This window comes from Pipistrellus hanaki (genome assembly GCF_964339955.1).
Source record: "Pipistrellus hanaki genome assembly, chromosome: 2".
Taxonomy (NCBI): Eukaryota; Metazoa; Chordata; class Mammalia; order Chiroptera; family Vespertilionidae; genus Pipistrellus; species Pipistrellus hanaki.
Genome location: NC_140504.1, coordinates 100,790,852 through 100,810,194, shown reverse-complemented (window position 1 = coordinate 100,810,194; position 19,343 = coordinate 100,790,852).

The following is a 19,343-nucleotide window of genomic DNA, read 5'->3' as shown; positions in this document are numbered from 1 at the left end:
ACAGATATAAGTATGGCTACACCATCTTTTTTATCTTCATTTCCATTCGACTGGAAAACCTTTTTTATTCCCTTCACCCTCAGTCTGTGTGCATCATTTTTTATGAGGCTGGTTTCTTGTAGACAGCAGATATATGTGTCTTCTTTTCTTATCCAATCTGTTACCCTAGGGCATTTAATCCATTTACATTTAAAGTTATTATTGATAGGTACTTATTTGTCACCATTTTTACTCTATATCCCTGTTTTCCTTCTTCATTTCCTATTTCCCTTCCTTCCTTCCTTCCTTCCTTCCTTCCTTCCTTCCTTCCTTCCTTCCTTCCTTCCTTCCTTCCTTCCTTCCTTCCTTCTTTCTTTCTTTCTTTCTTTCTTTCTTTCTTTCTTTCTTTCTTTCTTTCTTTCTTTCTTTCTTTCCAGCAGACCCTTTAGCATTTCTTGCATTGCTGGTTTGGTAGTGATAAATTCCCTTAGTCTTTTTTTGTCTGTGAAACTCCCGATTTCACCTTCAATTTTGATTTATAGCCTTGTTGGGTACAGTATTCTTGGATTCAGACCTTTCCTTTGCATGACTTTGTATATTTGATTTCATTCCCTTCTGGCCTGATGAGTTTCTGTTGAGAAATTAGTTGCTATTCTGATGGGGGTTCCTTTGTATGTAACTTTCTATCCCTCTCTGGCTGCTTTTAAGATTCTTATTTTGTTGTTGGTGTTTGCCAATTTAATTATAATGTGCCTTGGCATCGGTTTTTGGGGGTTCATTTTGCTTGGGACTGTGTGAGCTTCTTGTATTTGTGTGGCTTTTTCTTCCCTATATGAGGAAAAATTTCTGTCATTATTTCCAGAAACAGGTTTTCTATGCTTTTCCCAGTTTCCTTTCCTTCTGGAACCCCTATTATACAGACGTTGTTTTGTTTTGTGTTGTCCCAAAGTTCCCTTAGGCTGTCCTCCTGCTTTTTAATTTTTTTTTTTTTCTAGAAGCTTCTCTATGTGGCTATTTTTTTCCATCTTGTCTTCTAGCTCACCAATGTGGTCCTCTCCTTCTTCTAGTCTACTCTTGATGCTTTCTATTGAGTTCTTTATAGCAGTGATGTCATTTTTTACTTCTTCTTGGTTCTTCCTCATTTCCTCTTGGTTGTTACTCATGTTGTCAAGTTTGTCTTCCATTCTTTTCAGCCATCTTATGACCATTTCTTTGAATTCTTGTTCTGATAAGTTGCTTGTTTCTAATTCATTTACATCCTTTTCTGGTGATGCCTGCTTTTCTTTTATATGTGGGCTTTTTCTTTGTCTCCCCTTGGTTTCTCTTCTCAGGGTGTCTGGTTATCTCAGGGTGTCAGGATGTCTCTTCTCAGGGTGTCTGGTAGTTCTCTCTATCCTGTTTTGATTTAAAGGTCAGAGGATCCAAGCCCATAGCTCTGGGAGTGGACCCAGTCGCCATGGGTGCATCCCTGTCAGAGGATCCCTGTCCAGCAGTCCCTCACCTTCTCCTGGAATTTAGCTATTCCTTAGCTTTCTAACAAACACTCCCAGTGCGACCCTGAGCTGTTCTTTCTTTCTGCTCCGGGACAAGGCTCAGAACAAATCTGTCTATTCTGTCTCCATTTTCTCCATCCACAGGGTCTCTGTCCTATAGTTTTCTGAGAACATGTTTTTTACATCCTTGATTATTTTCCTATGTATCTTAATTTTTTGTTGTTGCAATGGTAAATGGGATTGATTGTTTAGTTTCTCTTTCTGAGAATTCATTACTGGTGTATAGAAGAACCATCAATTTTGGAGGTTTTGATTTTGTATTCTGTTACATTGATAAATTCATTTATTAAATCCAGTCATTTCTCAGTGGAGTCTTTAGGGTTTTCTTTGTACAATATCATTTCATCTGTGAATACAGAATTTTACTTCCTCCTTTCCAATTTGGATACCTAGCTATTTCTTCTTTATGTCTGATCACTGTGGCTAGGACATCCAGTACAATGTTGAATATGAGTGGTGAAAGCATACATCCCAATCTTTTTCCTGTTCTTAGGAAAAATGATTTTAGTTTTGCCCACTGAGTATGATGTTGGCTATAGGTTTATCATATATGGCTTTTATCATGTTGAGATATACTCCCTCTATTCCCACTTTGCTGAGAGTTTTTATAAAATATGAGTGTCTGATTTTGTTGAATGCTTTTTCTGTATCTATTGATACGATCATGTGATTTTTGGCTTTCGATTTGTTTATGTGATATATTACATTTATTGATTTGTGAATATAGTTCAAGCTTTGCATAACCTGGTATAAATCCCACTTGTTCATAGTGTATGATCTTTTTAATATATTGCTGGATGTGATTTGCTAATATGTTGTTGAATATTTTAGTATCTATGTTCATCAGGAATATTGGCTTGCAATTCTCTTTCTTTTCCTGGTTCTGGAATTAGGATAATTCTGGCTTCATAAAAGGAGCTTGGAAGTGTTCCTTCCTCTCAGATTTTTTGGAATATTTTGAGGAGTATAGCTGTTAGTTCTTTGAATGTTTGGTAATACTCTCCTGTAAAGCTTTCCAGACTTGGGCTTTTGTTTGCTGGAAGTTTTTTTTATTTTTTTATTTATTTTTATTTTTTATTATTGCTTCTATTTCATCAGTTGTCATTGGTCTATTCAGGCTTTCTTATTCTTCCTGATTTAGTTTTGGATCTTTCCGTGGTGGAGTGAAGAGCTCCTTTGAGTCCAAGCGTTCGTGCCACCTGGGACAGGTGTTCTGGGGATCACAGCTGCTTGGTGGTTGCCGCAGCTGTGCATATTCTGGCATTTGACAAGATATACTTTTCCTTTCAAGATGGCGAGATTTCCCCGTCCAAGCCTGTTGTTCTGGGAGGGGACCTAGCCACCATGGGTGCTTCCCTGTCATGGGAACCCTGTCCAGCAGTCCCCCACCTTCTCCTGGAATTTAGCTGTCCCTTAGCTTTCTAACAAACACTCCCAGTGTGATCCTCAGCTGTTCTTTTTTTCTGCTCTGGAACAAGGCTCAGAACCCATCTGTCTATTCTGTCGCCATTTTCTCCCCTGAGAAAGCATTCTTAAGAATTATCTTAAACAACAACTCCCCCATCCCTCAATTTATTTCTAACTCTAAAGGCAATTATATATTTATGCTCACCTTCAGGCTTATGTCAATGTTTTTTATGTAAAAGTGTTTTTTGCTTTTTTTCTTATTTTAATTGTCTAAACCTTGCTCTTCAGTAGATTCCTCATGAAGGAATCATGGGAACATTCTCTCAGTTCTTGAATATTAATAATAGTTTGTGACATTTATAGTTTGAAAGTGTCACTATCCCCCCTTCCCCTGGAAATAAAATTGTTAATTTACACTGTCTGTATTTGGCTATCTTAAATATGTTGCTACTTTCTTTGACATAAAAAGTTTCTTCTGAAAAATCTAATGAAAATATAACTTTATTATATTAAAAAATACCTGAGACAAATGAAAATGAAATGTAATATACCAACATTTGTGAGATGTATCAAAAACATTTCTAAGAGAGAAGTTTATATTGATAATGCCTACTTCAAGAAACAAAAAAAGTCTCAAATAAGCAACCTAACTCTATTCTTTAAGGGACTAGAAATGAAGAACAATATGGTAATGCTAAAAGTTAGTTGAATAAATGAAATAATGAAAATTAGAGAAAAAATTAATGAATCAGAGACTAAATAAAGAAAATTAATTAAACCAAGATAAACAAAATTGACAAGCTTTTAACTAGACTTATCAAGAAAAAGAGAAGACTCAAATAGATAAAATCAGAAATGAAAAGAAGATGTTATAACTGATACCACACAAATGCAAAGGATCATCAAAAACTATTATGAATATTTATATGCCAACAAATTAGACAACCTAGAATAAATGAATAAATTCCTAGAAATATACAACTTACCAAGACTGAAACAATCATATGATAGAAAATCTAAACAAACCAATCACTAGTGAGGATAGTGAATCAATAATTAAAAACCTCCCAATAAACAAAAGTTCAGAATCAGTCAGCTTCACTGTTGAATTCTTCCAAACAGGCAAAGAATTACTACCAATTATGGTCAAACTTTTCCAAGAAATAAAAGAGTAGATAACTCTTCCAAACTCATTTTCTGAGGCCAGAATCATCCTGATGCCAAACCAGACAAGGATGCTACAAGAAAAAAAACGTTATAGGTCAATACCCTTGATAAACATAGCTGCAACATTTTCAATAAAGTATTAGCAAACAGATTTAAAAATTACATTAAAAAATCATAGATGATGATCAACTGGAATTTATTCCAGGATGAAAGGATGGCTCAACATCTGCAGTCAATGTAATATACCACCTTAAAAAATGAAGGATAAACATCGTATGATCTTCTCAAAAGATGCAGAGAAAGCAGCTGACAAAATTTAATATCCATTTATGATAAAAACTCTCAGTAAAAGGGCACAGAGGAAACTTACTTCAACATAATAAAGGTCATATATGATAAGTTCACAGCTAACATAATATTCAATGGTGAAAAGCTAAAAGCATTTCCTCTAAGGTCAGGAAAAAGACAAGGATACCCACTCTCACCACTTTTATTCAACTTGGAATTGGAAGTTCTAGCCAGAGCAATTAGTCAAGGAAAAGAAATAAGGGCATTCAAATGGAAAAGAAGTAAAACTGTCACTATTTTCAGATATTTGTAGACATGATATTACATATAGAAAATCATAAAGACTCCATAAAAAAAAAAACTGTTAGAATTAATAAATGAGTTTAGTAAGGTTGCAGGACAAAATAATTACACAACAATCTATTTTGTTTCTGGACACCAAAAATAAACTGACAACAGTGTGGTGATGGCCAGAGAGAGGAGGAGTCGGGGCTGGGTAGAGGTTGGTAAAGAGGGGGGCCAAATGGGGAACATTGTAATAGTGTCAACAATAAAAAATTTAAAAAGTGGGAATCTTAAAAAAGAAAGAAGGAAAGAAAGACAGACATAAAAAAATAATAAAATATCCATGAATGAATTTAAAGGAGGTGTAAGACCAGTATATAAAAAATCATAAGACATTAATGGAAAAAACTGAAGAAGACATAAATACGTGGAAAACTATTCTGTGCTCATGGATTAGAAGAATCATTATTGTTAAAATGTCCATATTATTTAAAGCAATTTGCATATTTATTGCAATTCCTATCAATATCCCAATGGAAGTTTTCAAAGAAATAGAACAAATAATCCTAACATGAAACGACAAAAACACTCTGAATAGCTAGAGCAATCTTGAGAAAAAAGAACAAAGCTGGAGACATAATATTCCTTGATTACAAACTATATTACAAAGCTATAGTAATTAAAACAGTGTGATATTGGCATTAAAAACAGTCAATGGAACAGAATAGAGCCCAGAAATAAATTCGTGCATATATGGTAAATTAATTTATGTTAAAGGAACCAAGAATATACAATGTAGAAAGAACAGTCCTTTCAAAAAATAGTGTTGGGCAAACTGGACAGCCTCATGCAAAAGAATGAAACTTGACCACTATCTTACATTATACACTAAAATTAACTCAAAATGGATTAAAAACTTGAATGTAAGATCTGAAGCCATAGAACTCCTAGAAGAAAACATAGACATAAAGAATGGACATAGGTCTTGTGATGATTTTTAAAAATCTGACACCAAAAGCAAAAATAAATAAGTTGGACTATATTGTACTAGAGGCCCCATGCACACTATTTGTGTACTGGACGGGGTACCTCAGCTTAGTCTGTGCCCTTTCAGAGAGCCCTCAGGGGATGTCCAACAAACTATGTCTTAGGCCTGCTCCTGTTGGACATCTTTAACCCTGATTCAGAGGTTCCCCTGTTGGGAGTGCACTGACCACCAGGGGGCAGCTCTTGGGTTGAGCATCTGGCCCTTGGTGGTCAGTGCATGTCATAGCAACCAGTCATTCTAATATTTAGTCAATTTGCATATTACCCTTTTATTATATATATATATATATATATATATATATATATATATATATATATATGAGGACTAAAAAGCTTCTTCACAGTGAAGAATGCCATCAACAAAATAGAAAGGCAACTTGTTGAATGGGGTAAAGTATTTGGAAATCACATATCCAACAAGGAACTAATATCCAAAATATATAAAGAACTCATGCAATTCAATAACAACAAAACCATTTATGACAACATGGATGGACCAGAGAGTATTGTGTTAAGTGGAATAAGTTGTACAGAAAAAGACAACTACTATATGATTTTACATATATAAGGAATCTAAAACACACACTCCAAAACAAATAAAACAGAAACAAACTCATAGATACAGAGAACAAACTGATGGCTTCCAGAGGTGACAGAGATGAAGGAAACATAAAGTACATAAATGTTAAATCACTATGTTTTAAATCTGAAGCTAAAATAATATTATATGTCAACTACAATTAAAATAAATTTTAAAATATTTAACAAAGACTGCTATTGATGCCACTGGCATCTTCCCCACTTAAGGTATAAATGGTTTTAATTACCACAGAAAGTTCCTTTTTACAGGAGGAACTTCCAGCCAGCACCCCACCCTCACCCATCATCTCAGAAGCAACCAGATGAATCACCATTTATAATAGGAAGAAGAGGAAAGGCAATTTCTTAGAGTATGTATATTTGAGAAATTGTGTGATATGTAAGGAACCTCCATTCCTCTGACCATTGTATACCTGGGGCTGATGGTGTTTGGTCTCTGTTGGATAGAAGTTTGAGAGATGAGGCTAGGAGCCAGCCACAGAGGGATGGAAAGTCATAATAATAATAATAATAATAATAATAATAATAGTAATAAAAAAAACATGGTGTTTTCTAGATGACTAAAGGACTTTTTCTTTAAAGTTCATTAAATTCACTAAATTTTTTTCTGATGTTTGTCATCTTAGGCTGATACTGTCAAATACACACTGTCTCTTTCAATGTATAGTTCTGAATGTGTTAAGTGTGTTGTATTTCAGGAAGACTCTCTTGAATTAATATCTGTTCTGCTTCCTTGCTTTGCTCTTTTTATTTAGGACTCCTATTTCTGGACATTAAATGTTTTTCCTTTCTTCAAAATATTTAACTTTCTCTTGAATCTTTATCATTTTCTTTATTTCTTTTTACCTGATGCCAGAAACAAATCAGTTTCACTAAAAGAGAGATGTTGACAGGAAGCCAGGAAGGCTGGTCAACAACCTTAATTGCTCTAAACACTCACCCTTTAGTTGAGACATTGTTAGCTGAAGCAACCTCCACCTTGTTTGTCCAGTGTAAGTTTCTGTTATTTCCTGCCTAAGGGCTACGTGTAAATTTCTGTTTATCTTGCATAAGATGTTTTCCCCAAAGCCTAAATAAAAGGGATGGCAGGGTAAGAGCAGTGAGTAGTTCTCCCACTAGAGTTGGACCCCCCATAGCTCCAAATTGAGTTTCTTCAAGTCTCTTCTCAAGGCCCTTCTCCAGAATCCAAACCCCTTTCCATCTGGGATGTGAAAAAGATTCCTACAACCTGATGTTTATCTTAAAGTAGCATACATTTTTTTATTTTTATTTTTTTGCTTTTGTATCCGTTTAACGTACTATTCATTTCTGAAATATTTTTCTTTATTTTTAAGTATTTCCAGACTTTATGTTTTCTTATTTTGATTTGTGTTCTTTCATGTCTTGTATAATTTTCTTAATGTCTTTTAACTTGTTTTAATACAGTATGTTATGATTTTTATGTATTTATGGGCATATCTTTTGGTATGCTTTTATTTTCCTCCTTTTTCTTAAAATACCTTATCTTTTTTTTTTTCCTTACAATAACTCTCTATGGGAATTTACTTCTTTTTTTTGTTATTTTTTAATGTGAAATTAGTTTTCCAGAATTTATAGAATGAGGCAGGGTTTAGGAAAGCTTTTTAACTTGACAGGGTTCCCTTTTTTATTTTTATATAATGTAAGCATTGGGCTTGCATTTTGAATTTTCCTGCCCTTGCCCTGTTTCCTTCCCCAACTTACCTGGACCTCATCTTTCCTTCAACACTATTGTCTCAAAAAACTTAGTTTGGATTCTATACCAGGCAGTTTCTCTGGAGCGTAGGTCCTTAGCCTGGAATGGAACCCTGGGAGATCCATTATGAGAGCTCTCAGGGGTCTTGACTACTTTAGTCCCTTCAGTCCTTCTAGCTGGGAACTTTTAATTACTCCTGTTAGAGAAGGTAACAACCTCTATTCTCTGCCCCAACTTCTTATTATAGCGGCCCAACTACACTTTCTAGGAAATACTATTGACTATTTAGGAGTTCCAGTTTTAAATCCTGTTGCTTCCTTTTTTCTTCTGCACTAACACTTGCTGTCTCTGCTCACTTGTAACTTGGAGTTTGTGAAAAAAAACTTGCCCCTAGTTTTATATGAAAGTGTCTGTGTGTTTTGGCTCTGTAATATCAATGTTCTGTCTATCTTTATGTTGGGATTTGCAAAAATGGAAAGACTGTTATTAATGCCACTGCCATCTACCATCTTCCCAGAATCCTCCAAGAACTGTATTTTATTTGGTCATCTATCTTTGGTAATTAGTGTCTAGCACATTACTAATGAATGGAGATGTAGTCTACTAGATTTTTAAATTTAACTCTGTATGAAATACCTAATCTAACTGGGAACCGTCCATGATCTAAGCAATGGAGCTTACATTTATCAAAATGCACTTTCTATGCCAGGTGAGTCAGATGGTTCCTGAAGCCATGGTCTTTTACTTTTCCTGGCCTTGTACTAGCATCTCTCATGCCTGTAAGTTTACAGTTTCATGTGACATTACAAAGAGTTCCCAGGTGTCTTGAAACCTTTTTATATTTCCCTTGAGGTCTTGATCTGGGAGACTTTGGTTAGGAGTGATTAAATATTAAGGATGAGGGCAGACTAAAGGGTGATAAAGTGATATTCTAGCTATCCTATTTGTATTGGGAGTTGGTCTTATCAGTGATATGTATACTAGTAGAATCTACCTATCAAATGTTAAGATAATTCAGTTGGGCTCTTCGTTCCAGGCAGACAATCCATGAACAAAGATAGGACAGAAGAGTTTGTTGGAAAAGTCAAAGGAAAGAAGACATTAGTAGGACACCAAAGCAACCAGTGTAAGTAGGGCAAGTGAACTCAAGATAAACACAAGATAAGAGGGGGAAATATCGGAATCCTGAAGCTGGAGGAAAACTGAGAGTTCACATGATCCACAACTCCAGATCTTAATATGGAAGATAGTCTACACTTGGATTTCAACAATATGGTCTTCTAACCATCTGCCTCGGAATCTCTGATCCTCTTGGGTGGAGACATATAATCTGCATTTTAACATTCACCTGAAAACCACTGGTTAAAATATTCAGAACAGAATGGCATTTGGTTTCTCCAAGGACTAGAGTCAAGGTACCACACCTATGAGCTGCACAGTGCAGTAATAATAACAATGGCATAAATCACTTTTAGTACTCTTGCTTCATCTCCTTAAATTTTTTCTCTTCAGACACAGGATGGGATCAACAGAGTTTCAGGAATCTGTGCTGCCTATCAGACATAATTGAAATTCTTTGTACTAATGAAATATTACATTTGACTCAAGTGTTTTGAAAGAAAACAGTTCCGGAGAAACATGCTTTTGCTACTAACATAGGGTCTTAGCTTTTGGTGGCCTCTGCTTAGAGGAAATGTTGTCCAGCTCCAGGCTGCCTCTGTCAGTTCACAGTGATCTTCAGCAAGCCTTTCTGGGCCATATCCCCAGTGATGTGTAGGGGAACTAGGCTATGAAAAGTGACTTATTCATTATTCTAAGTCTCCGCTCCCATTTGGAGGAAAATCTGCCCTTAATGCCTCTTTCCATCATCAATTGGATATAGTCTTGTGAGTGTTGGAGGTTCAGCTGGCTACCCCAGAATTCATATTTAAGATGGATTCAGTTAGCTCTGCCAAAACCCTCTGGCTCACCCAGTACCCATGGGGCTGGGCTCTTCCACTCAACTCCCAGAACAGAGTATGTGTCTGATGGGCACTGTCCCCATGTGGGCACTGGCAGGGATTCCCATGGGGATACATAATTGTGCTGACTTTCTACCTCTGCAGAAATAGAAACAGTCACATCTGCGCTGTCAACTGCAGTGTAAACCCTATTGTACAGGATTTTCAGAGCATGGAGTTAAAGAGGAAACTGCCTTCAATGCTTTCATGAGGAGGGAGACAGCACACACTAAACATGGGTGGCTGAGGTTCTGGCTGCTGTGAGTGCTTTTCAATTTGAGCAAAAGTCTCCACCACTTTGTGCCTCAATTTTCTTGTTGCTAAGGAGACACATGATGCTTGTGTTAGATCTGGTTAGGTAGACATTCAGAGACTGCAATTACCTTGCGTATTTGTTTCCCAGGGCTGCTATAACAAAGTACGATGAACTGGGTGGCTTAAAACAACAGACATGTATTGTCTCACAGTTCTGGGGGCCAGAAGTCTGAGATTAACGTGTGGGCAGGGTTGGTTCCCTCTGAGGGCTCTGAGGGAGAGTTGTCCCATGCTTCTGTCACACTTGCTATGGCCAGAGTCTTGGGCTTCCTTGACTTGCAATGCATCACTCTTATCTTTACGTTGACTTTCCATGGTGTTCTCTTTGTGTCTTCACATGACCACCTTCTTTCAAGCAAGTAGTCATATTGGATTAGAAACCACTCTACTTTAGTATGACCTCATCTTAGCTAACTGTGTCTGTAATAAGTCTGTTTCTCTATGAGGCCACATTTGAGGTCCTGGAGCTAGGACTTCAATATCCCTTTTTGGGGGAAACAATTTGGCTCATAACTTCCTGCTATTTATGAATAATACCATATTTCCTAGAGGTTGTTAAATACTTTTTATAGAGGATGGATCTGCTGCTTATTATCTAAGAGGGGGCAAATTTCCCAAGCTCTTTGTGCCTCATTTTCCTCATCCATTAAATGGAAATAGCTTACAATAGAGACCCCATAGGGGAGATGATTAAATGAGATGAAAATATATACAATTTTTACCACAGTTCTAAGCACATAGTAAGCACTCAATAAGTGTTAGTTAACATTCCTTTTTTTTTTTTTTTTTTTTACTGCCACTTGAAAAGCTGTGTGTTAGAAATATATTTCAATCACCACACAACAGCTAGCTCAGGAAGTACCAACCACATGCCCTGCAGAGTTCATAACATTTCTTCTAAGCTTGAGCCCTCAGAAAGATAGTGCAAATTCTCTCAGCAGACACTCCTCAGCCCCCCATAGGGTCTCAGGGAGGGACTATTCAGGTTTATGTCAGCAGGTGAAATGCAGCACTTACATCATGAGGGCCTGTCTCCACAAGAGCAAGGGCTGACTTAGTAGCTTAGTGCTTTCAGATTGGGCATCAGGTTTTGTTTGTTTGTTTGTTTGTTTTTTAATAGAATTTTATTTATTTCAGAAAGGAAGGGAGAGGGAGAGATAGAAACATCAGTGATTAGATAGAATCATTGATTGGTTACCTCTTGCATGCCCCTCAATCATTGATTGGCTACCTCCACAACCCCTGACCAGGAATCAAATTGTGATTTCCTATTTATAAGTTGGCCCTCAACCACTGAGCAACACTGGCCAGGCAAGGACATCCAGTTCTTAAGGTCACCTAGGAGCAGTGCTTTTCCATCCTCATGTTTGTGTCTCTGGGCTTTGCTTGTCCTTGACACCACTCTAACTTTTTTCTATGTACCTTCCCTTCCTGCCCATTTAACAACCTCCTGAGTAGATAGAATACATATCCTGAGGCTCTTAGAGAAATACTAAACTCTCTATCTCTCCCTCTCTGCCTCCCTTCTTTTTCTTCCTCTTCCTCCTCCTCCTCCTCCTCCTCCTCCTCCTCCTCCTCCTCCTCCTTCTCCTCCTCCTTCTTCTTCTCCTTCCTCTTCTTCTTCTCCTCCTCCTCCTCCTTCTTCTTCTTCTTCTTCTTCTTCTTCTTCTTCTTCTTCTTCTTCTTCTTCTTCTTCTTCTTCTTCTTTCTCTCTCTCTCTCTCTCTCTCTCTCTCTCTCTCTCTCTCTCTCTCTCTCTCTCTCACACACACACACACACACACACACACACATACAGCAATGCTGATCCTGTAACTCACTGATTTTTTTATTTTATTGGAATTTGGGTAAGTGACATAGAGGGATTTTTGAGTTACGGAATGAAGCCTGCTCAGGAAACATTAAACTCTCTTTGCTTTAACTGAGCAGACACAAGGAGTGCCCCTTGTTGTTATGGGGTCACATGTAATAAATACTCTCATTCTCCTCTCCAGGGCACATTTTTTTTCTTCTATCAGATGCAGTCATTTTCACCTCTAACATAACTCCTGCCTGGAAGTACATTTCATGATTTGTACTCAATATATACCCCTACATCTGCTCAATTATACACATGTAAAACTAAAAACACTTCTGTGCATGGACTTGGATCTAGTCCTATCCCCTACCCTATCCTACCCCCCTATACTATCCTACCCTACCTTACTCTATCCTATTCTATCATCCTATCCTATCCTATCCTATCCTATCCTATCCTATCCTATCCTATCCATCATTTCCATTTCATCTGTATTCTGTTATGCATACAGCAGAGACTGCTTGTGTGCACCACTATCTAGCTCTCTTTCAGGTACCTGAAGTAGGGACATCAGTATCTTCAATGTAGGTGGGGCTATATGACTAATTCTGGCCAATGTGCTGTGGTCAGTGTCACTTCTACACTGGAAAGTCAGAGTATAACCCTCTAGCTGACTCTTTCCTTGCTACAGGGACCCGAGGAGGACTCAGGTTGAGATAATGGAATCAGATCCAAGCTGACAAGATCACTGAGTTGCCACATGGAGGACAATTGTTCTATAAGATCACCCATATCTTTAGCAGTCTTTACATGAAAGAGAAATAAAACTGCTTGATGGACCACTGAAAATTGGGAAATGTATAGCATATCCTATTCTGACTACCACAGTATTCTCTTCTATTTTATTAATTTTTTTTATAAATGTTGGTTTTGAATTATTGAAATAATTTCATGACCTATTATGGGTAGCCTCCAATAGTTTGCAAATTATTTTCCAAAAAAAATGTGCCACATTAATAGCCCCTAAGTATAGATAAAGAGAGAGCTCCATAGAGGGGGGATAGTGTATACCCGCTCACTCCCTCCTCAGGGTCTGAACTTGCTGTGATCAGTTGACTTAAGGACTTAGTGGCTGTGTGACCAGGGACCTAGAGAGTTAGGTTGCAATTGATTTAGTGGGAGGCACTGGGGATCGTTCCTTAGCAGACTGAAGAGTGGATTTACCCTTTTTATGGGATTTTTCCTTTTAGATATACATGGATCTAGAGTCAGACCTCATATATTGTGTGGTATCAATAGGCCTGTGTACATTGAGAACTCAGAGTACAAGTGTATCCTGCTTATTATTAAAGAAAGTTGGAATACAAAGACACAATGCTGCTACTGAACTGTTAAGTGGTGAGGTCAGAGGCTTCCATTCATGGATATGTCTTTGGCTATATATTTGAACCAAATTGTCCTCCGTTAATCCCACCCCACTTATCTTTCCAACTTTATTCCAAAACACTTTCACAAGCTTTAGTTTCTGATAAATGAGATTAAGCTCTGAGTCCTGTTTATATATTATTGTCCCTCTGGGTCTTTGCATATGTTGTTCCCTCCATTTGAATAGTCTTCTTTTCACCTTGGCACCTGGAAATCCCAAATTCATTCATACAGAGCTCAACTGTTACTGCCTCTGAAATCCCATTGATCTTTTATCTACTACTAGAGGCTCAGTGCACAAAACTTGTGCACTGAGGGGGGGTGTCCCTCAACCCAGCCTGCACCTTCTCTAATCTGTAACCTCTCGGGAGCCATCCCTCTCACAACTGGGGATTGCTGGCTCCCAACCCTTGCTTGCCTGCCTGCCTGATTGCCCTAACTGCTTCTGCCTGCCAGCCTGATCACCCCCTAACCACTCCCCTGCCAGCCTGATCAATGCCTAACTGTTTCACTGCTGACCTGATTACCCCCAACTGCTCTCCTCTGCTGGCCTAGTAGCTCCCAACTCTCCTTCCCTACAGGCCTGGTCACCCCCAACTACCCTCCCTTGCTGGCCTGATTTCCCACAACTACCCTCCCCTGCCAGCCATCTTGTGGTGGCCATCTTTGACCACATGGGGGCAGACATCTTGTGTGAAGACATGAGGGTCAATTTTCATATTACCTCTTTATTATATAGGATTCCCCTATGACTTATCCCTTATAATTATTAAAGTTCTCCAATTCCACCTAGAACCAGAAGTGCTTCTCTTTTAGCTTTTTACCTTAAAGTTCCACATAAGGAACTTTATTTTTCCCCCCCCAATTCCATCCAAATAAAAGGGTTCCCATGAACAACAATAACCACAACACATACTCCAAAGTCAGAAAATCCACTGACTTAAACAAAAAAAATGTTGATTTGCCCAGTGGGTGTGGCTCAGCAGTTGAGCATTGACCAGGAACAAGAGGTTGCTAGTTTGATTCCAGGTCAGGGCACATGCCCAGCTGTGGCTCAATCAGGGGCATGCAAGAGGCAGCCAATCAATGTTGTTCTTCTCTCATTGGTGTTTTTATGGATCTCTTTTCCTTCCTCTCTCTTTCTCTCTAAAAAATCAGTAAAAAATATATTAAAAGTAAATAAATAAAAAGGTGATTTATTAAGTTTGACATGGAAGATATTTTCAGGCTACTCATAGTTTCCCTATCCACCAAATACTCTATAGACTTTTATATTTGCATGTTCTGTTTCTGTTACCAGGACTGTTGTTCCTCATTTTGTCTTTTGAAGAAGACTATTTATTTAAAGCCTGTGGAATAGATTGCTATTTACCAACACAATATCCAGTCTTTCTTTTTTCCTTACAATAGAAGGAAGATCTAGTTTATCAGAAAATTGGGTGACCAATTAAATGAAATAAGTTTGTTGGGCTCTGTCAGTGTGGCTCAGTGGTTGAGCATTGACTTATGAACCAAGAGATTACCTGTTTGGTTCCTGGTTGAGACACATGACTGGATTGTGGGTTGGGTCCCCAGTGTGGTGTACAGAAGGCATCCAAGCAATGATTCTCTGTCATTGATGTTTCTAACTCTCTATCCCTATCCCTTTCCCTCTCTCTCTAAAATAAATGAAAATATTATAAATAAAAGAAATGTTTGTTGGGTAGAATTTATAGAGAAGCTCCTTAATGAGAACATCAATTTTGCCTTTTCTACCTTGTCTCCTGGAACTTGAATGAGGTGTTTTGTGCTCCAGCAGCCATTTTGGGGCCATGAGTTAAACTTGAGGATAAAAGATGTATACTAAAGAGGATAAATATAGGATAGTATAAATATTGATTACATTGTGGAACTCTATTACCAGCTGCAGATTGTCTAATGCTGGACTTCTTTTACATGAAATTAACACCTCTATTTAGATTAAACCATTGTTATTTGGACTTTTCTGCTATATGCAAACACACATAATTCAAATGGATACACAGATTAATTTAATTAGAACCTCTTCTTTTTCACTATCCCTGTATCCCAGCTAGAGAATTTCTTTACTGGGTCTCCCACAGGTCTTCACTCAGAACTTTCTGATAACATTTATATAATATATCAGAGATATTTGACAATATAACTCCATTCCTGCTAGACTGTTACTGCTCTGAAGGAGGAACATTGTCTTGATCCTCTTTTTTAAAAAATAAAATATATTTTATTGATTTTTCACAGAGGGGAAGAGAGAGGAATAGAGAGTTAGAAAGATCAATGAGAGAGAAACATCGATCAGCTGCCTCTTGCACACCTTCCACTGGGGAGGTGCCCGCAACCAAGATACATGCCCTTGACCAGAATTGAACCCGGGACCTTTCAGTCCACAGGCAGACGCTCTATCCACTGAGCCAAACTGGTTTTGGCTTATTCCTCTTTTTATCTGCGGTGCTTAATTCCCAGTAGTCAGAAATTAGTCCTTTTAGTTGATATTTGTTTAATTAAATTGAGACTTGAGAAGGACTTAGGGTTTGCTATTAACATGCAAATTCTTTGGGGGAGGTTATTATCTGAAACCCGAGCTTTACTTGGGGTTTAGTTGTCAAGAAATAAAGTCATGGAAATGACACTGGATGGGGGCCCTAGGGACTGGGGTGTGAGAGATAGGTAAGGCTAAAAGGAAAGGTGGGAAAACTGTAGTCATAGATTTCAGCCTGTCTGGAGCTCCCCAGGGTGGCTCTTGTTTGCAGGTATGCTTTCCTGTACACAAAACCTTACTCCCCTGGAAAGCCCCAAGAAAAGACTGCCTGCATTAGGAATGCTTTCCATTGCTCTTGCTGCCTCTCTGAGAGGAAAAGTTTCTCTCCTGAGAGTGGGTATCACAGACAACTGGCTCCGTGGTCATTCCTGCAAGTCCCTCCTGTGTGCCCCAGTGGTGTTCCCTTGATCCTCCCAAATCATTTTGGAATGGTTTGTCATTCTTGAGTTGCAAGATTAAATGAATAAGTGTTTGGATAAGATGCTTTCAGGCCCTAGATCAAAGTCTTCATTGCTCAGGGTCTAGACCCCTTTCATAATGAATATAAAGCCTGCTCTCCCCTTAGAATGAATAACAGTGCAAAGGAGAAAAGTTCTACCCATATCCATCCTATCAACACATCTTCTCAGGGGTAGAGCATAGGTGTGTACTAAGAAACCAGCGTGAAGAGAGAATGAAAAGATGCATTTTTTTAAAAAAATAAAACCACTCAAAAATGTTATAGGCATGGATAAATATGATTATATGGCTAAAGAAAACCACTGGAGAGCAAATTAAACTATGTCTCATGGCATAATATTTTTTTCTCCTTATAAAAACAATAAAAATGTTTGGTACATTTGCTGTGTGTTTGTGGGTCCACTTTAATGAACAGTATCAGAGCCTTTTTTTGAAAGTCACCGAACTGGGCTTAAGCCAACAAGTGATAGTAGCTGTCCTGTGTGCTGTGAAAAAAAGGAGAAGAAAGCAAAGTCATTATACAATTTCCCTTCCCTAATCAAACCTGCCATTTGCCATGATTATTTACCATGGGTTTGTAATTGTGAGCAGAAGGGTGAGGGGAGCTGGAAGCCTATTCATTTATTAAAGTGGTATTAAGTGGCACTGGGGTCCCAAAAGAAATTGTTCTTTTCTCCTTGTTAATATCCAACTGTTTCTTTTTTTTTTTTAAGAGTGTTTTTTAAATATATTTTATTGATTTTGTACAGAGAGAAAGGGAGAGAGATAGAGAGTTAGAAACATCGATGAGAGAGAGTCATCGATCAGCTGCCTCTTGCACATCCCCTACTGGGGATATGCCCGCAACCAAGGTACAGGCCCTTGACCGGAATCGAACCCGGGACCTTTCAGTCCCCAAGCCGACGCACTATCTATTGAGCCAAACTGGTTTCGGCTAATATCCAACTGTTTCTAGGAGTTCTGTGAAAGATTCATTTAAGGCCAGCTCTAGAAATTTCTGTGGACTCTTGCTTGTGACTTCATTTTGAAACCACACTCAGGAGTTGAAAAGGCTGCATTGATGTGATCTCCCATCAGAATTCCTGTGTAACTGTGTTAGCAGGATGGCACTTGTTCTCACTGACGTCCCTCTACCACCTAGTGGAGCTTATGAGTGGGAAGTACTGGCAGTTTCTCAGAATATGATTACTTTGAGGACATTTCCAGCTCAGCCTGAATCTTAGGAAACGGAATTGGAAAGGAGTCAAGATCTTATATGATTTCCACTCAACCTAATGGACAAAAGCTTGAAGTCTTTGGGACCCGCACTGCAGCCATGCTCTTGGGGCTTTCCCTTGCCCCATATGGGCAACCTGCGAAATCTAGTAAAACTTTCTGCTGACAAAATGAGTGATATAGACAGTCTCATCCTTTGGCTCTCCATGAGGTTTTAAAAACTTTTGAGACTCCTGTTGATCAACTATAAATAGGTATAGGGAAGATACATATTGCTCCTATCAATGGACCTTTCTATATATGAATGAGTTCCTGCTCTTTCTGTTTCACAATTTCAAATTTTATGTGACATCATTGAGTTTCTGACCAGGGTCAGATCAAAAGCAGAAAGCTCATGCCTCTTGATCCCCGTACTAAGGGTTGCAATATTAATGATGCTTAGAACTTATTAAAGGCTAAATATATTGGAAGCTCTATGTTAAGCATGTTACATGATTAATCCCCTTGATCCTGGAAGGTAATTTTATCATTATCCTCATTATATGTGTAATATAGCTAGGAAGTAGTGAAGCCAGGATGTGAACTCAGGCTGCCACACTGAGTTTTCAAAAATAACTCTCTCTTACTGTGATTCTAAAGCTTAGAGTGGTATGATCACATCCCTGGCCTCAGAAGAGTCATGCTTCTGCATTTTCTGAAGCTTCTAATACCTGAGGCCATCAACCCAGTAGATGACTGTTGCCCAGGAACTTTGTGGCATGATTCATGGTCTTGGGTTGAGAGCAAAATTACCCACAATTTCTTATGAAAAGATTTCTCATTGGAATCTGTACTGGAGACTTCCATTTGCACTGGCTTTAATATTTTGTCCTATGCATCCCTGGTTCCTCGAGGGAAGGAAAAAGGAGAGAAAAATAGGGACATCATGGAAGAGGAACTGGATCTCTCCCCACTTTCTCTCTACCATAGTTTTGAGCAGTTTAAGAATTGAATACATAGTTGAGGGAGTATGAGATATACTTTATATATTTATTAATATATTTATAAACCAGAACTAGGTTGAAGGCTGAGTGTAGAGGTCAGTAATACACCCTAGATATTCTCTTCTTTTTTAATCAACAAAGGGAAGTCAGGGACAGATATTCAGAAGTTGGGGGATTTTCATGGTCAGCATGCCACCAGCTGAGTGTAATAATATTCTAATTGAGCTTCTCTTTGTTATTGGTGATTTCAGGAGTGTTTGCAAAGAAAGGTGTATATTTTCTGGAGGCAGGAGTGGTAGAGAAGTGGTGGGAGTACCAACAAACCTTCCTTGGACCTGTCTGAGAGTTTTGGCAAAACCCAGGCCTGTGTACTCAGTGCCCCTGGACACAGAGGCTCTGGACCTGCTTGATGATTTGGAAGAGGCCAAGCCAAGCATTCAAGGACTCCTTCTGTTAGTGTTCACAGGGCCACAGGACCCCTGATGTCATTCAGAGCCCTTGGAGTAAAACTGACATTTGAAAGAAGGCCAAAGTGTTCTTAGGCATTTGCCC